We start from the raw sequence: 6,000 nt of genomic DNA, 5'->3' as shown, positions 1-6,000 counted from the left end.
ATAGTTAACGCAACGTATACTTAATATTTACCTATTTCTATTTGCAAGCTATAGTCATTGGACCCGACACGGTGGTAGAGCATAGAACGAACGACAGCAAACAGCAAGCGGCAAATTCAGCGCCACGGCGACGAAAAATCAAAGCACATTAATGTAAGGTAAAATGTGTTTTGTTTGCTTTTTTACCCCACATTTACACGCGCATACCCTAGCCCATTGAAAATGCATTCAAAAATGAGGTATACCGATATTTAGTATTTAGTATTTAGTATTTAGTATTTAGTATTTAGTATTTAGTATTTAGTATTTAGTATTTAGTATTTAGTATTTAGTATTTAGTATTTAGTATTTAGTATTTAGTATTTAGTATTTAGTATTTAGTATTTAGTATTTAGTGCTTTTAGAGGGTAACTGACAGTCAAAACATTGCAACAATGACTTTCTTACTTGTTTTAAATACCATGGAAGGCGAGCCATTAAAAATATATTTATATATGATTGCAATGCGCCACCAACTCGCCAAGAGCCCTACAAAACTATAAGGCAACAGCAACAACAACAACAACAACAGCAAAATAGTTGTTGTAGTAGTAAAAACGCATAATACGAAAAATCGTTGCAGAATTTGAGGCGCCGCTGGCGTATGTGCAATTTTCAGTTACCTCGCGGCCAAAAGCGATGCAATTAAAATGTTTGCCTACCGCTTCTCTCTCTCTCTCTCTCTGTGTCTTTGGAGAGGGAGAAGCATAATAGGTGAAGTGTGGATTGTGCATTTAAAATGCCAATGGGAAGCTAATTTACAAGTGTCACATTAGAGCACAGCAAAAAATTAAGCACTTTAAGCGCAATCGATTCGAGGCTCTCAATCTGTTCAATTCAATCAAAATTCGTCAGTCATCATTCATATGGCTCGCTGCACAGGCGCCATAATTTAACAAAATCAGCACTCAAGCAATTATCAAATAATAGTCTCGAAAAACTGTTTATTAAAATAACTCATGCGTAAGCTTTTGGTATTTAATTAAGGCAGAGCTAACGGCAAGTGTTGCTCGTATAAAACTACTTGAAATCATGCTTTAAATCTTTACACTTCACTGCCTCAAAAGCAGCCATTAAACAAATTATATAATTGCAATCGCGAGTATTTTATATATCCGTCAATTAAAAGGATGTTTTCGGACTAATCCACTACACATCGTTCGTAGCAAATGCCTAACAAAATATAATATGTAATCAACTTTGATTGTCAGTAATTGAATTAGATTTTTTAAAACGCCATTTGCAATTAAATGAGTTAATCAACGAGCAACTGAATTGCAAATTAATGAGTTAATCAACAAGCTTAACTGAAAATGAAATGTCAAGTATTAATGTTAATACATAATTTAAATTCATCTTTAATTCAACCAATTTATTGGTTCAATCAAAATCGATTTCACAACTTTTTATTACACTTTCATGTTGCATTAGCACTCGCGTACTATATCAGTATTAAACTGTCAATCAATTGGCTTGTGCTTAAATCCCATATGTGCTTAATTCAATCCAATCAAGCCAAGCTCAGCTAAGCCCAATCAATCAATCAATCAATCGATTAACTATTACATAAACGAATGCATCCGCCTAATTGTAGCCACTCATCATAAATAAATATAGCTTTTGATTGGTCAATCACAAATTATAAGCTATCTAGCTCCCAACTATTTAATAAGCCTTCATATTTCCTAGCACTAACTGAATTAAACACTCAATCAACTGGGCTGTGCTTAATTCGCATATGGGCTTAATTCAAGCCAGCCAAGCCAAACTCAATCAACTATCACATAAAATTTGCTTGTTTCTTTCGTCAATCAAACGCAACCCGTTCTGTCATCAATCGAATGCATCCGTCTAGTTGTCGCCACTCATAGTGTTGTCAATCAATCATTGCAGCAATCCATCAAAATTTATAAGTTAATCACTGTACGTTAAAATATATCGATTTCCCATTCATATTACACTTTCATGCTGCCTAGCACTAACTGCTTAAAACTGTCAATCAATCCGATTGTGCTTAATTCGCAGATGGGCTTAATTCAATCAACCCAAGCCAAACTCAATCAATCAATCAATCGATCAACTATCACACATGATTCGCTTATTTCATTCGTCAATCAAACGCAACCCGTTCTGTCATCAATCGAATGCATCCGTCTAGTAGTCGCCACTCATAGTGTTGTCAATCAATCATTGCAGCAATCCATCAAAATTTATAAGTTAATCACTGTACGTTAAAATATATCGATTTCCCATTCATATTACACTTTCATGCTGCCTAGCACTAACTGCTTAAAACTGTCAATCAATCCGATTGTGCTTAATTCGCAGATGGGCTTAATTCAATCAACCCAAGCCAAACTCAATCAATCAATCAATCGATCAACTATCACACATAATTCGCTTATTTCATTCGTCAATCAAACGCAACCCGTTCTATCATCAATCGAATGCATCCGTCTAGTAGTCGCCACTCATAGTGTTGCCATTCAATCATTGCAGCAATCCATCAAAATTTATAAGCTAATCACTGTACGTAAAAATATATCGATTTCCCATTTATATTACACTTTCATGATGCCTAGCACTAACTGCTTTAAACTGTCAATCAATCCGATTGTGCTTAATTCGCAGATGGGCTTAATTCAATCAACCCAAGCCAAACTCAATCAATCGATCAACTATCACACATAATTCGCTTATTTCATTCGTCAATCAAACGCAACCCGTTCTGCAATCAATCGAATGCATCCGTCTAGTTGTCGCTACTCATAGTGTTGCCAATCAATCATTGCAGCAATCCATCAAAATTTATAAGCTAATCACTGTACGTAAAAATATATCGATTTCCCATTCATATTACACTTTCATGCTGCCTAGCACTAACTGCTTAAAACTGTCAATCAATCCGATTGTGCTTAATTCGCAGATGGGCTTAATTCAATCAACCCAAGCCAAATTCAATCAATCAATCAATCGATCAACTATCACACATGATTCGCTTATTTCATTCGTCAATCAAACTCAACCCGTTCTGTCATCAATCGAATGCATCCGTCTAGTTGTCGCCACTCATAGTGTTGTCAATCAATCATTGCAGCCAGTCAAAGCAACGGATTGCATAAGAAATTTCCGAACCACATTCGAAGTCACCTTCGAGCTGCTGCTTCAGCTGCAGACGCTTACAATTGGCAACCCCATCAGAAAACCCTTGAGGCCCCATTCGCATCCCATGTACAATTACATCTTTATCATCTGCGTCCAGCGGTTAAGCAGCTGTCATGGCTCGTCGCTCGTCGCTCGTCGGCAGCCGCTGGCCACTGTCCTGATCTGCGACCTCATGGCATAATACAATGCCGTCATCATCGTCATCATCATCATCATAGTCGCTGCCACCGTTGCCCCACAGCTGTTTGCCATTTGCCATTTGCCGTTTTGCCGGGAAAAAGCTTTTGGCCATATGTTTTGTTTTTGGTTTATGGCGCAAAAGCACTTCCAACACACTTCCATGCACGGGAAATGGGCACGTGTCCAACTGTTTTTGGCCATGGAAGGGCAACCAAAAGCTCTGGAATCGGCAGGCGACAATGTTGCAGCAAAGCTCGCAGTCGACGAGACGACACCAAAAAAAAAAAAAAAAAAAAAAAAAACAAATAAAACAAGTAAAACGAAGAGGAACGGAAAAGGAAATGAGAATGGAAGCTACAAGAATCCATAGGCAGGCTGGTAAAAACAAAATGCCGGCTATGCATGTGTTCGGGAGGCAAAAGAGAGAGAGAGAGAGAGAGAGAGAGAGAGAGAGAGAGAGAGCACAAGTAAGAGCGAGATACAAATAGTAGAAAAGAGCAAGAACCAGAGAGAGAGAACGAGAGAGCGAAAGAGAGTAAAGCGAGCTTAATGCGTTGTCTGAGAAACAACTCAAGTAAAACCTTTGACTCAACTTACACCCGAGCCCCTCTCTACACCGGGCTAACTCAGTCTGCGAAGCAGCACAACAATGGCAACAAGAAGAGGAAGACGAAAAAAGAAGCTATAGAAAAACTTGCAACAATGTGACATTATGTCATAACTGACATTCTTATGTTATGTTGATTGTTGTTGCCGTCTCCGTCTGCGTCTAAGGATTTGCGAGTGTCTGCAGCAAATGCCGTCAAGTTATCTCATAAAATTATGAATACACTTCACTCTCCCTTTGACAAACAGTCAAACTGCCTCACCTTCCACTCCCCCACTTCCACTCCCCAACCAACATAATACCCAAAGAGAAAAAAAAAACCTTGACATTGACAATTATACAGCTGCTTCTTGTCTGTCGCCTTTTTCTTTTTTGCTCAGGAAAAACAATGAAATTATTATCAGAAAAGAAAAATAAAACGAGTGCAAGAACCGAGCGTAAAATGTATAAAGTGTATACAGCTCGAGTACTTGCTAAGCCAGGCTAATCCCAAAGGCACATAGATTATGCAACCTCCGTTGAATAGAATGGACTGCGAATAGACGATGAGGAACAACAGCATGTAGTGCTATAAATACATTTACAATTTATAAACGTTGCGATTTGTAAATGAAACAGCCTCAAGCTTAACCTCTACTATATCGGTCCGAGCTTTAAACTATGTATTCCCAATTTAACTACAGTTAGGTTAATTTCTTATTATTTAACATTATAAAAAAGCTACAATAGCATAAGGAAATGAATTTTAGTATTTCTTTAAATTACTCATTCGAGTTTTCATTCCAAAATATTACACTTTAAAAAGTAAACTCCTTTTATTCTTTAAACTACGTATTCTTAATTGAAATGCAATTAAGTTTTTATAAATTAATCATTTAAAAAAATTGCAATAATAATTAGTATAAGAAATGTTAATTATATTGTAAAATATTAAAAAAAAGTTCTATATCTATATTTTGTTATTACTTTAATTTCTTTAATTCATTTTTAGAAATTTAAATTTGGGAAATTACTAAAAAATTTTATAGTGCTTTTAATTAATGGCAAACAACTCAAGTGAATATGATCCTTACACGAAGCAAATCTTAACTGAATTTGTCTTTATTTTGTTGTTACTTACATTTCTTTAATGTTTAAGAAATTTGGGAAATTAATTTATTTGGTTTTATTGAACATTTTAAGTTGTTTTTTATTAATGCTCAAGTTTTTTTGTGGCCCACACCAAGCAAATTTAAACTGTTTTAAATTCAATGATTTATAAATAAAGAAGTAAGAAGTAAGCTACAGTTCAGTGTACTCAACTGTGAGATACCCGCTACCCATTTTAAATACAATCGAAACAGTGTTTTAAAAATATACCAAAACACAAAAATATACCAAATTATATGTTTCGCATCATATAGTATTTTTTAAAAATATACTAAAAATATGCCGAAAATAAAAATATATACCAACGACTATTTTTGGTATATTTATATACTACTACATTTGAAATATACCACAGAGCACAAAATAAACCAGCTTGTCAGCCAAAATTTCAGGATTCATAAATATTGTAGTTGTTATGGTATGTACCAAAAATCGCTCTAGCTTCACGCTTGTTTTTCGATTTTTGTCGATTTGCGGGGTTGGAAGTGGGCGTGGCAAAATTTGAATCTTGATCAGTCAAATGGAAATTATATCTTTATATCCTGTAGTCTCTAAGATCTAGGTATTCATACGGAAGGACGGACAGACAGACAGAAGGACATGGCTCGTCTCGGCTGTTCACGTTGATCAGGAATATATATACTTAATGGGGTCGGAGATTACTTCATCTGCCTGTTACATACATTGGAGGCACATAGTTATAATACCCTTTTACCCTATGAGTAGCGGGTATAAAAATTTATTTAAATATCATGTTGTACTTTACTAAACCTTTAACAACTTTTGAGTGTGAGTTAATTCTCTTAATCAGCTCTGCATTAACTTAGTTGAAACTTGCTCTAATGTAATGCGCTTTAAAA

The sequence above is a fragment of the Drosophila albomicans genome, chromosome X, assembly GCF_009650485.2.
Source record: "Drosophila albomicans strain 15112-1751.03 chromosome X, ASM965048v2, whole genome shotgun sequence".
NCBI lineage: Eukaryota > Metazoa > Arthropoda > Insecta > Diptera > Drosophilidae > Drosophila > Drosophila albomicans.
This window is presented reverse-complemented; position numbering follows the sequence as displayed.